This window comes from Pseudorca crassidens, chromosome 2 (assembly GCF_039906515.1).
Source record: "Pseudorca crassidens isolate mPseCra1 chromosome 2, mPseCra1.hap1, whole genome shotgun sequence".
In the NCBI taxonomy this organism is placed as follows: domain Eukaryota; kingdom Metazoa; phylum Chordata; class Mammalia; order Artiodactyla; family Delphinidae; genus Pseudorca; species Pseudorca crassidens.
In genome coordinates this window covers 20118221-20133036 of record NC_090297.1, presented here as the reverse complement: position 1 = coordinate 20133036, position 14816 = coordinate 20118221, and the positions used below count along the sequence as shown (strand labels likewise).

The following is a 14816-nucleotide window of genomic DNA, read 5'->3' as shown; positions in this document are numbered from 1 at the left end:
GAATAATGCATACAACATAATACGGTTTTTGCAACATATCAAACAGAACTGTGGATTTTCTGTATCTTCAGACATATGTAATAAGAGAAATTTTTTTTTTTAATGAAAGGACTGAAAAGTGACTTTCTCTAGGGAGAGGGGCAGAGAGTTGGGATAGTGAGTGGAGGTGAACAGGAACCTCAGCTTTCTTTGTAAATTCTAATTTTTTTCTTTAAAAAAATGACAGTGCATTCCTATATTAAGGAATTTTAATTTTTATGTATTTATTTATTTATGGCTGTGTTGGGTCCTCGTTTCTGTGCGAGGGCCTCCTCTAGTTGTGGCAAGTGGGGGCCACTCCTCATCGCGGTGCGCGGGCCTCTCACTATCGCGGCCTCTCTTGTCGTGGAGCACAGGCTCCAGACGCGCAAGCTCAGTAATTGTGGCTCACGGGCCCAGTTGCTCCGCGGCACGTGAGATCCTCCCAGACCAGGGCTCGAACCCGTGTCCCCTGCACTGGCAGGCAGACTCTCAACCACTGCGCCACCAGGGAAGCCCTATATTAAGGAATTTTAAACTGCATATTCATAAAGAAGACGCTGGAAACAAATGTCAAAATGTAAACAATGGTTTATTCCAGGTGATGGAAAATATGTGTTATTTTCTTCTTTGTACTTTTTGGGGTTTGTTTTAGTTTTTAAAAATGCAGGGATAGGGCTTCCCTGGTGGCACAGTGGTTAAGAATCCGCCTCCCAATGCAAGGGACACGGCTTCGAGCCCTGGTCCGGGAAGATCCCACATGCTGCGGAGCAACGAAGCCCGTGCGCGACAACTACTGAGCCTGCGCTCTAGAGCCTGCGAGCCACAACTACTGAAGCCTGCACGCCTAGAACCGGTGCTCCGCAACGAGAGAAGCCACCGCAGTGAGAAGCCAGAGCACGTCAAGGAAGAGTAACCCTCACTCCCGACAACTAGAGAAAGCCAGCGCGTAGCAGCAATGACCCAATGCAGCCAAAAATAAGTAAATAAAATAAATTTTTAAAAAAGAGAGAGATCTAATGCTATTTTATAAGGAAAAAGAATGCAGAGATATTTGTACACCAGTGTTCATAACATCATTATTCACAATAGCCAAAAGGAGGAAACAACCCAAATGTCCATCTAAGGACTAATGGATAAACAAAATGTTGTGATAGAATATTAGCCTTAAAAAGGAGGTAAACTCCAACATGTGCTACAACATGGATGAACTTTGAGGGCATTATGCTAAGTGAAATCATCCAGCCACCAAAAAACAAATACTGTATGATTTTGCTTATATGAGGTACTGAGTAGTCAAAATCATAGAGACAGAAAGTAGAAAGATGGTTGCCAGGGGTTGGAGGGAGAGGAGAGGGGGAGTTATTGTTTACTAGGGATAGAGTTTCAGATCTACAAGAGTTATGGGAATGGATGGTGGCGATGGCTGCACGACAACGTACGTGTATTTATTTATTTATTTAGTTTTGGCTGTGCCGCGTGGCTTGAGGGATCTTAGTTCCCAGGCCAGGGATCGAACCCATGCTCCCTGCATTGGGAGCGTGGGGTCTTAACCACTGGACCACCAGGGAAGTCCCTATGTGTACTTTAACAGAATTTAAAAAAAAATTTTTGTAAAAAAATATTCAGTAGAAGACATAGCTATTTAACAAAATCCTGCTATCAGCCATTCTATCAATCTAGTAGAATACATCATCAAATTTAAGACGTTGTCAACTGTAGAATGCACCATTATTTCATGTGATACCAAGAAAGAAAAACTGGTACCAGTTAAACTCTGATATCAACCGATTAAAAGACATCCCATTCCAAAGATGGTAATTTTTAAAGTGCATCTTAGATTCAGTAGAATATAGTAAGCAGTTTATACACTAAATGCTCACCTTTTAAAATCCACCTGCAAAGTTCAGATTGGTTTTTAACTGTAGCACACCTGTCCTTTGTTTTTTGAAAAGACTGTGTTTGCAAACCATCTCAGAAAAATAAATGGTGACTTGTCTACCTAAAAAAAAAAAAAAAAGGCAGGGAAGGGGTTCAGGAGTGACTGTGTGACCCATCAAATCCCTCAGCTCAAGAGCCTGCGATCCTGTGATTCTAGTCATCATCCTTAAAGTCCTCGCCCTACCCTGAAGGGCTTTCACGGGCCCTGGCGCTCCAGCCTCCACCCACTCCGCAGTCTTGGGTGCAGTCTCACCAGTAGAAGCCGGAGGGCTCCAGCCAGGGCAGGCCACTTGCAGTTCACAACTGTGCTAGGCTCACTCTCTCTTCTGGGCACTTATTTGTGCTCTTTCCTCTTCCTGGCACCACGTTCCCTTCCTCTCAGCCTGCAGACTTCCTTCAGGTCTCCCTAGCTCAGCTGCCCCTATCCCTAGCAGGCCTTCCCTGCTGTCCCTCCCCTGCCTAGGTTAGCCGCTGCTCCCTGTACCCTCTCAGTACTCAGCTGATTGCCATTTACTGTGAGCTCTTGGGACCAGGGACTTGCCTTCCTCATTACTGTACTCCCAGGGCCTAGCGCAGGGCTGCCATCTCAGAGTTCCTTAGTGACTATCTGGTAAATGAATGTCCAATTAGGATCAAAAGCAGCAAACTCTTTTCAGGCTGTTTCCTGGTATTCATTCTAGAGACTCTGAAACTCTGGGGGTTCCACTTGCATAAGGTAAAGGACAGAACCAGGATTTGAACCCAGACTATGGCCCCAGAGCCCACACTCTTAACCACTATGCTTTAAGCCCCTAATGCCTCAATTTGTTCATGAACAAAATGTGTACAGAGAGCCTACTATGTGTCAGGCACTGTTCTATAGTAATAACGAAAACGGACACAGCCCCGATTCTCACGGATCTCACATTCAAGTTGGTGGTGAAGGAGAGACAGAAATAAATACGTGTATAATTTGCCTATTTGTGATAAGAGGGAGGGAATATACAGGACAATGGGAGGAACAGGTTGGAGGGTGGGGGAAGATCAGGAGTTCAGTTCTGGACACACTTGGTTTGAAACACCTAAGAGACAACCAAGTGAAGATACAGAGTAGGAGTTGGATAAATGTCTAGAGCCCAGGGTGTAAGCCTAGGCTAGATAATACAAATTTGGAAATCAGCAGCATAGATGGTATTTAAAACCATAGGACTGGGACTTCCCTGGTGGTCCAGCGGCTAAGACTCTGCATTGCCAATGCAGGGGGCCCAGGTTCAATCCCTGGTCGGGGAACTAGATCCCACGTGCCGCAACTTATTATCCCATGTGCTGCAACTAAGACCCGCCACAGCCAGATAAGTAAATAAATAAACAATTAAAAAAATAAATAAATGAAAATAAAACCATAGGACTGGCTGAGATTGCTAGGGATGTGATTGTGTATAGAGAAGAGGTCCAAGTACTCAGTCCTACCATACTTAGAGGTGAAAGAAATGAAGAGAATTAGCAAAGGAGACTAACAGGGAACAGCCAGGGAGGTAAGAGGAAAACTAAAAGAGTGTAGTACCCTGTAAGCCAGGGAATAAAGTGACTCAAGATCAACAGCGGCAAGGATGACGAGACGTGGAGTCGGCCATTGGGTGTGGTAATGTAGATGTCATTGGTGATCTCGGCAAGCAGTGTCTGTAGACAGAGGTGGAGCACGCACCTGCATGAGGAGGGTTTAAAGAGAAAAGGCAGAGAGGAGTCGGAGACAGCAACGAAGACGGCCCTTTTGGAGCATGTCGTTATAAAGGCTGAGCAGGGAAATGGGGGACTCTGGAAGGAATTATCGGTAGGTTTAAGGCAGAATGAGTAGCAGCCTGGAAATACGCTGATGCAGGGAAGACGGATGCAGGAGAGGGATGTGAGACAAGTATGGGTCCTAGGTCCTCCTCTTCATACTTCTACCCCTCCTCTTTCTCCAGCTTTGTTTCCCTGGGCTTTCTCCTGCTTTCTTCTCCTTGCCCCACTCTCTCTTCTTGTCATGAGCCACCACAGTCAACTTTATCTCTGCGAGCATGCAGTGCAGCAATTCACTCTTTCCGGAAAGTTAGCCAGGTTTTATCTTGACCTTTCTTTCTACAAAGCAGTACTCCATCAGGCCACTAAAACAGGATCTTTTCTGTCCCACATGAGGATGACCACCAGAGGCCCCAGGAGCCTCTCCTTCTGCCTGTTGTCATATACCACCGGTATGGTTTGCCTTTTCTTTGGTGTGTATCTTGTGAACCCAGCTGAACTGTAAGGACCTTAAGGACAGGGACTCCACATGATACTTCTTTGGGTCCCTCACGATACCTAATTGGGTGTTGTGCAGAGTATTCATTTACTCAACATTTATTGAGTACCTGCCGTGTGCTGGGATCTGTGCTAGGTGATCCAGATCAACAGTCCCTATCCTCAAAGAGCTTGTGGTCCAGACAGGAGGCAGACGTGTCATCAAATAATAGCAAATAAAATGTTGAGTGCTGTACTAGGGAAATGTAGGGTGCAGTGGAGGCTTAGAGAAGGAAGAGGTTAACTACATGGGGGATGGACAGGGAAGACTTCAGGGGGTCTTCCCTGGGGGTGGCAATGAGAAAGTACTTGAAAGATGGCCAGGAGTTTCCTGATCAACTGGAGGAGAGAGGGTATCAGGCAGAGGGAGAGTGCAAAGTCACGGAGGTGTAGAACAGCACGGCATGTTTGGAAAAGGACAGGTCTTTTGATATGATGGTACAGTGGGGAGGGGCACTGCAGGAACAGTGGTGGGAAAGGATCCTGGAGAGACAGAAAAGAATTGGATTGTGGAGGGCTGTGTGTGCCAGGCTAAGGAACTTGGCCTTAATCCCATAAAAGGGAAGGATGGGATCAGACTTTTAGAGAGAACCCCATGGTGACTGTGGAGTAGAGGTTGACTTACTTTTGGCAGTCATGGTATTAGAAACAGTTTACTTATATTTAATTAGATGCCGATATTTAAAAATCAGGTGGTTTCACAAGAAATCCTAAATTCCAGCTTCTCTAGCCACACATTGTTCTATGATAGCCATCAGCCAAAGCTAGGTGGGAACCTTCTGTTACGGATTGAACTGTGCCCCCCCGAAGATGTTGAAGTCCTACCTGTAACCTTGAAAGTGACCTTATTTGTAAATTGGGTCTGTGCAGATAGATGATCAAGTGAAGATGAGGTCACCAGGACAGGCCTTAATCCAGTATAAATGGTGTCCTTATATAAAGGGGAAATTTGGACACAGACAGATGCACGTAGAGGGAGACAATGTGAGGACGTGGGGAGAATGCCATCTATAAGTCAAGGAACAGCTGGGACTACTAGAAGCTAGAGGAGAGCACAGCGCATTCTCCCTCCCAGCCCTCAGGAGGAACCTGCTGTCATCTTGATTTTGGACTTCTGGCCCCCAGAACCGTGAGATGATAAATTTCTGTTGTTTAAGCCACCCAGTTTTTGGCACTTTGTTAAGGCAGAAAAGCAATGCTCTCGCTTAGATGGGGCCCACACTCTCCAGTGATTTGAGTTGGTAAATACCTATGCTGGGAATGGATTCGAGGAAGGGGACGGACTGAAGACCATTTAGTAGGTGGTCTGTGGTGATCCAGTAAAGTGGTGGGGAAGGGGGAGCGGTCGGTGAGAGCTCCGCAGCGCTAGTGCTTACTGATGGATGTAGGGCTTAGCAGTAATCCCAGAAGGTCTGTAAACCAGCTCTGAGTTCCAGAGCCGCATCATCTGCTTTTCTTTCCCTCGTGTATTTTCTCTTCCACAGCATCCCACCCTTCTCCACCTGACGCCTCAGCCACCTCCACCTTCCGGGCTTGAATTCTACTCAGTGTATAACTTTCACCCTGCCTCGGAATGGGTGTGATTTCAGCAGCCTTCGTTTCAACTTCCTGTGACAGCTGTAACCTCAGTTCTCACTGAATTACTAAGACTGCTGATAAATGCCAACTGCTTGGAAGTTTTTATAAGTAACTAGGAACGTGTTTTGTGCCAGGCCATGGGAAAATGGGCTATGGAATGGCCCAGAAATTTAATGAATTAAAAGTAACGAGTCAGGAATTCCTTGACAGTCCAGTGGTTAGGACTCGGGGCTTCCACTGTGGGAGGCCCAGATTCCATCCCTGGTCAGAGAACCAAGATCCCGCACAAGCTGCGCAGAGCGGCCAAAAAAAAAAAGTAACTCCCTGCTGTTTTTAGGCCCATATGTGTCCGTTTAAGAAAAAGACTAGATCTAAGATGAAAATCGTCCTCCCAGCCCCATGTGGGAAGAACGGTTCATTTCCCTGTTCAAAGTCCCAACAGCCCAGCAGAGGGTGAGTGCTTCTACCTCACCATCCCCATGCCATCGCCACCTTTCGTGTCATATTTTGATTATTTGGAAAAGGTTGATTGGAAGGAACAATAGAAAGCGACCTGCCCACCACTCCACCCCCCCACCCCCCGCCAAGCCTCCCCACTAAAAGAAATGTCACTGGCTAAGGAAACAGGATGCTACCTGCGAGGCGGTATCCTGAATAGGATCCTGGAACACAGAAAGGACCCCAGTGGAAAAATGGGGAATCCAGTTAAAGCTGGCCATTTGGTTAATAGTGTTGTACCAGTGTTAATGTTTTAGTTTGGATAAATGGACCATGATTATGTAAGATGTTAACGTAGCGGGGAGCTGGCTGAAGGGTCTATGGGAACTCTGTGTACTACCTTTGCAACTCTCTGGAAATCTAAAATGATTTCAAAATTAAAAGTTTAAAAACAAGTTAAATATATATATATTTAAATGTCTCTGCGATAATACTGGTCCAGAATATACCCTTAGTTATGCTGTCTGACCCTCAGCCCTAAGTGTTGTTTAATGGCCAAAAAGACATCAGCCAGATGATTTGGCATTTGCCGACAGTCTATTCATGGCACTGTAAGGATACCAAGGCAAAACCATATAGAACCCTGCCCTGAAGGAGTTTACTCTCTAGTGAGGGGGACAAACATATGTATAAATAGCTACAATACCTGGAGAGAGTGTGGGGATCAGAGAGATTGATCAAGACCTTGAAGGTGGAGAGAATTTCAATAGAGACAAAGGCCAAGGACTCAAGGCTGGGGGTTGGTGTCAGCAAAACGTATAGGTGTGTGACTTTCCAGGGAGATGGGAAGAGTCCAATAAAGCTGAAACTCGGAGGGGTGGGGGGAAGTGGGGACAGAGGTCTTAGAGACATAGAAGGACCTAAGCTCAGTGAGGAGGACAAAACTCCTTTCTATTTTTAATATATAATTGTTTTATCATTAATAAAAGGAATATATGTTGGAAAATCCAGACTATTTTGCCCCCAGAACAAATATTTTGGTGCATTTCCTTCATTATATTTTGTTCCTTGTAGTTGAGCTCATACTATATACACAGTTGGGTAGCCTTTGTTCATTTGTTTCATTTAGCTTAATATCACGAGCCTTTCCCCATCTCATTTAAAAAGCATCTTAAAGCACGAAGGGAGGTCACTTTCCTCTTAATGCAAGAATCCTTCTTCACCATCTTGGTGGCTGGCTGACAGATCTTTGTCTGGACATCTCTCCTAGCCAGGATCTCATTCATTCTTTGAGACATCCATTCTATTGTTAGCTAAGTCCAGTGACCACAGAGTTCTTCCATGCATCTTAATTGTGCTTCCCTCCAACTATCCCTTTTTGAAGATGACAGATCTTCAAATACATCAAGAATCAAAGAATTTCAGGGTTTAACTGATCTTGAGGTAGGTTGCAGTTACCTCAAATGCCATGCCAAGGACCCTTGGACTATAATCCAAGGGAGTCATCAATTTTTTTTTTAGGTTTCAGGAATTTTTATTTTTCTCATGTAATGTGCCCCAAAGTTTAATTCATAAAATGTTTTCAAGCAGAAAAGTCGTGTGATCAGAGCTTTGCTTGATGATAGCTGTCACTTATTGAAGGTTTATTAGGCATGAGACATAATGCTAGATACTTTACACATATTATTTTATTTAGTCCTGACAACAACCCTATGAAGTAGGGGAATTCTCCCCATTTCACAGATGAAGAAACGCAGGCCCCCAAAGAGGAAGTCACGTGCCCAAGCTCACACAGTAGTAACTGAACAGTACCTACAGCATCATTTAAAGCACAGATTCAAATTCCTGCTTGTGTAACCTTGGACAAATGTCTAAAGTTCTCTGGGCTTTCCTCCCCCCATTCGTAAAATAATAGGGTTAGGCTGATAAAACAGTTTACAGTGAGAGCTAAAAACACAGACTTGGAACCTGACTGCAAAATGTCTGTGCTTCTCTGTGTGTGGACTAGTTGGTTAAGTGACAATCTCTTTGCAGGCCTGCTGCTAACATTTGCCAGACCCAAGTCAGGAGTATAAAAGGGAAGCCCATATACCTTACGTCTAAGCATTTAAGAGTTATAAATCAAGCTAACAAACCATTTTCTAAAAATATATGCTTTATCCTTGTACTTTGACAAGTATACCTCCAAAGTAACTTAGAAAGCCAGGTTTTGAGTTGAGAATTCTTGGGTTCCTGGGAGTTCCAGGTCAGACTGTGGCTGAGCTAGATCCCTTCTCTTCCTATTTCTGGCTCCTGTGTGCACTCCCTACCCCCCAGCCCCCATGTGCAGGATTTATCCACACCCCTTACGAGCAGCCAGCCTACAGGGGTGTACTCATTGGCAGGGAAGTTTTGCCCTTGGGAGGATAGACCCAGGGAAGGGGCTGGTGCAGTTGCTGAAAGTGGACTCTGGCCATTTGGACAGGGAATTCTGGAGTCCCGGTTCCCAGAGTATGGTCTAGAAGGGTGCCCAGGCTCAGGGTGGGCATGGCTCCTTGGCCCCAGGGGACTCCTCGCCTATGAAAATGGGCACAGCTGGAGGAGGGTCAGAGTGAAGCCCTTTAAAGTGCAGGGCTAGGACCCTAGGACAAGGACCCTGTTGACAAGTCTAGGAAGATACTGTCTCTTTGTGCCTTAGTTTCCTTTAGAGTGACCAACTCATCAGGGTTTGCCTCGGGCTTTCACGGTTGTAGCACTGAAAGTCCTGAATCCCAGGAAAAACCCTTAGTCCCAGGCAAACCGGGACAGTTGGCCACCCTCACTTCCTCATCTTTACAATTGGGTTAATAAATCTCATAAGATTGTTCTGAGGATTAACATGAGTTAACAAACATGGAGTGTTTAGACCAGTGCCTGCCATGTGGTAAGCAGTCTATAAGTATGTTGGCTATTATCATTTTTTTCAAATTTCTTTATTGTAGTAAAATATATATAACATAAAATGTACCATCATAACCATTTTAAAGTATACAGTTCAGTGATATTAAGTACATTCATAATGTTATGCAACCAACACCACCATCTATCTCCATAACTCCTTTCATCTTATAAAACTGAAACTCTATCCCCACTAAACAATAGCTCCCTATTCCCCCTCCCCCCACCAGCCCCTGGCAACCACACTTCTACTTTCTAGCTCTAAGATTTTGCCTACTCTAAGTATTTCATAAAAGTGGAATTAGGGACTTCCCTGGCACACCAGTGGTTAAGCCTCCGCACTTCCACTGCAGGGGTCACGGGTTCGATCCCTGGTCGGGGAACTAAGATCTCGCCGCCACAAAATGTGGCCAAAAAAAAAAAAAAGAATAAAAAGAAAGTGGAATCAAACAGTATTTATCTTTTTTTGACTGTCTTATTTCACTTAGCATAATATCCTCAAGGATCATCCGTGTTGTAGCATATGTTAAAATTTCCTTCCTTTTAAGGCTGAATTCATGTTCCATTGTATGTCTACACCACATTTTGTTTATCTATTCATCTGTCAATGGTTATTTGAATTGCTTCCATGTTTTAGCTACTGTGAATAATGCTTCTATGAACATGGATGTACAAATATCTCTTCAAGACCCTGCTTTCAATTATTTGGTGTGTATACCCAGAACTGTACTTGCTGGATCATATGACAGTTCTATTTTCAATATTATGATGAACCTCCATACTGTTTTCCACAGTGACTGTACCATCTTACATTCTCACCAACAGTGCACAGGTTTCCAATTTCTCCACATCCTCATCAACATTTATTATTTTCTGTTTTTTTGATAGTAGCCATCCTAATGGGTATGAGGTGATGTCTCATTGTGGTTTTGACTTGCATTTACCTCATGATTAGTGATGTTGCTTATTTGCCATTTGTAGAGCTTTTTTGGAGGAATGTCTATTCAAGTACTTTGCCCATATTCTTTCTTTTTTAAAAAAACTTTTCATTGAGGTATAATTGACATATGACATTATGTTAATTTCAGGTATACAACATCATGATTCGATATTTGTAGCAGCAAAATTGTTACCATAATAACATCTAATTAACATCTGTCACCATACATGTTACAAAAATTTTTCTTCTTGTGATGAGGACTTTTTAAGATATACTTTCTTAGCAACTTTCAAATATGCGATGCAGTATTATTAACTATAGGCACCATGTTGTACATTACATCCCCATGACTTATTTATTTTATAACTGGAAGTTTATACCTTTTGACCTCCTTCACCCATTTCACCCTCCACTCTGGCAATCACCAAGCTTTTCTCTGTATCTGTGAGCTTGTTTTTTGGTTTTGTTTTGTTTTGTTTTAGATTCTACAGATAAGTGAGATCATACAGAATTTGTCTGACTCATTTCACTTAGCATAATGCCCTCAAGGTCCATCCCTTGGCCCATTTCAAATCAGGTTGTTTTGTTTTGAGTTACAGGATATTAATCCCTTGTAAGATATATAATTTGCAAATATTTTCTCACTTTCTGTGGGTTGCCTTTTTACTCTGTTGATATTGTCTTTTGAGGCACAAAATTTTTAATTTTCCTGAAGTCCAATTTTTCTTTTGTTGCCTGGTGTCACACTAAGAAATCATTGCCAAATCCAACATCATGAAGCTTTTGCCCTATGTTTTCTTCTAAGGGTTTTATAGTTTTAGGTCTTATAATTAGATCTTTGATTCATTTTGAGTTAATTTTTGTATATGGTGTGAGGTAAGAGTCCAACTTCATTTCTTTGCATGTGGCTATCCAGTTGTCCCAGCACTACTTATTGAAAAGACTATCCTTTCCCCCATTGAATGGGTCTTAGCACCCTTGTCAAAAATCATTCAACCGTATATGCAAGAGTTTATTTCTAGGCTCTTTATTCTATTCCATTAGTCTGTATATCTGCCTTTATGCCAGTACCACACTGTTTTGACTCCTGTAACTTTGTAGCAAGTTTCTAAATCAAGAAGTGTGAGTCCTCCAGCTTTGTTCTTGTAGCTACTATCATTTTAAAGGTTCCATTCTATTAGAAAATGCTAAGTTTCTATAAGTGGAAGCTTGAGTGAGAAAGAGGGAAGAGTTGAGTTTGACTGAGGTTTTAGATCTGGAGGGCAAGAGTCTAGCAAAGCCTCTAGCAGAATGGGGAAGTGAGGTATGGTTGGTGGGAAGATGTTAGTTCAATGTGGGTCTTATAGAATTTGAGGACCTTATGGGGCATCCATGAGGAGATGTCCTTTAGGCAGCTGGAAATGTTTTTTAAAGTTCAGGGGAGAGATGGAAGCTCAAGAAGGCAAATAGGGAGTCATCCCCATAAAAGGAATTGTTGGAGGAAGGCATGGAGGTAGATAAGAGGGATGAAGGTTAGAACATAGAGTGAGAAGATGGCAGGGGCAGTGACATCTAGGCCCCGTTCCACTCACACATTTAATGTGTGTGCATTTTACCATATTTTGTTGACTCACATATGCCATTTATTTTTAAGATAGCATTATTTTATATGCCACTAAGAAAATATGCTGTCAGCAATTATGACCTGGTACTTATGGACTATGAGCACACTGATTTCAAAGATACACAAATGTGGGGGAAAATACATCTTAGAATGGATTAAATAAAATATATGCCAGCCACTGTGTCAGGCATCATGGAGAGGGGAGTGGGATACAGCTATGAAGAAGACCCTGCCTTCAATAACCTTCCAATCTCATGGTGACACCTGCAGATACTTCTACCACAAGACTGATTGAGACAGTGATACAGTGCAGGCACCAGAGCTGTTCTGGGATCAGCTGCTGCTTTTCAAGTATTGAGAGGAGTTATTAATATAGACAGAACTGACAGCCATGTCTTTCCTGGGATTTCTAGTCCTCCCCCTCCTTTTCCCTAATGCCTGAAATTTCTAGGAACAAAGCCTTTCCATCCTTTTTTTTTTTTTTTTTTTGCGGTACGCGGGCCTCTCACTGTTGTAGCCTCTCTCGTTGCGGAGCACAGGCTCCGGACGCGCAGGCTCAGCGGCCATGGCTCACGGGCCCAGCCGCCCCGCGGCATGTGGGATCTTCCCGGACCGGGGCACGAACCCGTGTCCCCTGCATCGGCAGGCGGACTCTCAACCACTGCGCCACCAGGGAAGCCGCATCCATTTTTTAATGAACTGAGATAATGAATTAAAACACCATTGTTTTGTGGTGGGTGTTGAATTGGTACAACTCCTATAAAAGGCAATTTGGAACTATCCAAATTACAAATGTATTTGACCTTTGACCTAGCAATACCACACTTTCAGATATACTTACCCACATGGAAAATGCCGTATATACTAGCTTGTTTATTACAGCATTGTTTGAAATAGCAAATAGTTGGGAATAACCTAAGAGCCATGGATGGGGCACTGGTTAACTAGGTTATGGAACATTCATACATTGGATCCCAGATCCAGGAAATGCTTGATGTATGAACAGGGAAAAGATCACTGATATGTACTGTTAACTGAAAGAATGCTAAGTGCAGAGCAGTTACAGCAGACTACCATTTTATTACGAAGTGGGGAATAAGTATACATAGCTAAAATTTGCTTATGTACGCATGGAGAAACCCTAGGATACATAGGAAACTGATACCAATGGTTAAGGTTGGGGAGGTGTAAGTAGAGAATTTGGCAGATGGGGTTAGAGAAGGGAGGAGGACTTCCTATACTTTATTTCTAAACTATGTGAATGTGTTGATCTATTCAAAATGTCGCATTAATTGAATTTTTAAAAATACCCCATAGGAAGAGTTAAGCCAGTGACAATGATTCCCACCGAAAGGAGAAAGTCTACTAGTCATCATTCATTCATTTATTCAGTAACCTATAGTAATCAAGAAACTTCTCTAGCAATAATGGTTAACAAGTCTCAGCACTGAGATGTGCCAGGCATTGTGCTAAGCACTTTCACATACATTATCTCATTTAATCCTCACCACCTCTACCTGGTGGAGGTGTCCAGCACCAGAAGAGGAAGCTGAGGATGAGAGAAGAGGTTCTTGCCTAAAGTCAACTGCAAACATCCAGGCCCCACCATCCAGGGCCAGGCTCAGTTCTGGGCAGGCACTAAGGATACCGAGACAAGGACACAACCCCTGCCCTCGTGGACTTAGTTGTCTAGTGAGGGAGACAGACAAGTAAAATAGCCGATTCACAGACAGGTTTTGAACAGGAAAAGGAGTGTTAGAGCACGATGCCTAAGGATTAGGGGACAAAGGAAACAGTGAGGCTGGGGACAAGGAGAAAACCTCTCCCACGACACCCTTTTGCCGAGGACAGGCCCTGCAAGCAGCAGTGGAACCTGGAGGCGCCTCTGTGGCAGACAACCCTGCAGCCTCAGAACCAACAATGAACAAAGGCTGCCGGTGCTCTGTAAGAACAGAGCAGATCTGACAACAGCCCAGCTTGTTTGATCAGTGTAGACATCCCTTCTGCACTTTGAAGCCTGAAGCGCTCTCCTTTAGCTGTCTACACAGATCAAATAAGCTGGATGGCTGCCATATCTCTACTTCACTTTGTGTTAAGCCATAGTCGCAGCCAGCTCCACAGCAATTCGACCAAACCATCTGAGCAGAGGCAAAAATAATTCTCATGGGCAAAGACAGACAAGTCCAAGATGTGAACATTAACTCCTTGCTGCCACTTCAGGAGGGAGTGGATTTTGAAGTTAGTTTTAGGAAGCTTCCAAGAAGGGGGCTTCTGCCCCTCTCCAAAGTGAAATGGCAAAGCTGTTTCCTCTCCTTACAGTCTGAAGTCCTTCCTATTCCAAGGCTCATACATGAACACTCATAAGAGTTGACAATTGGGACTTCCCTGGTGGTCCAGTGGTTAAGACTCCGAGCTTCCACTGCAGGGGGCATGGGTTTGATCCCTGGTGGGGGAACTGAGATCCCGCCTGCAATGCGATGTGGCCAAAAAAAAAAAAAAAAGAAGAGTTGACAATAGATAGCTGTGGTCTAGTTCTTAGAAAAGCAGCCCCATCCTAAAGAATAGGATCATCCCACCGGACACATTTTTATTCACAGGATCATTCTGGGGGAAACCTTACTCCAGCCCCCTCAAGTCATCAAGCAGCAGTGGGGATCTCAGGAAATCCTTGTCATAGAGGCTGGCAGGGCCAGGCTTCTATCAACAAACCCAGGAGCCAAGTGGCATCGTTAAAAAAAGATTAAAAATCTACATGAGTTCTAACATCTTCATTCCTAGCTGTGGTTTCCATGGAAATAGACATCTGCTCCAGGGAGAAAGAAAAGGTGGGGGGAAGAGGTATAAGTGCTTTAAAATAATCAGTGTTTTGAAAGATTTATTTTTTTTTCTGTCATAACATTAATAGTCAGAAATGTGAGATTTTTGTGGCAATTTCTTGTATTAAAAAAAAGTGTATCAAATGGGTGGGACCTTCCTCTGCAAACCTACAGATCAAGTACAAAGACTTCAAGATAAAGGCTGGTTCAGGGGATAGCAGACCTCTTGGCCTTGGGTTTCTTGCTTGTGTGTGTTGCCTGCCAATCTGTC

The 14816-nt window shown here is 43.7% G+C and overlaps 1 non-coding gene across 1 annotated transcript; it reads left to right on the top strand.

The window, feature by feature from the left end:
* The first annotated feature begins 3155 nt into the window (after nt 1-3155).
* On the top strand, nt 3156-3228 carry TRNAG-GCC (transfer RNA glycine (anticodon GCC)). The gene has a single exon. It is a non-coding gene; the product is annotated as a tRNA-Gly (tRNA).
* Nucleotides 3229-14816: the final 11588 nt, after the last annotated feature.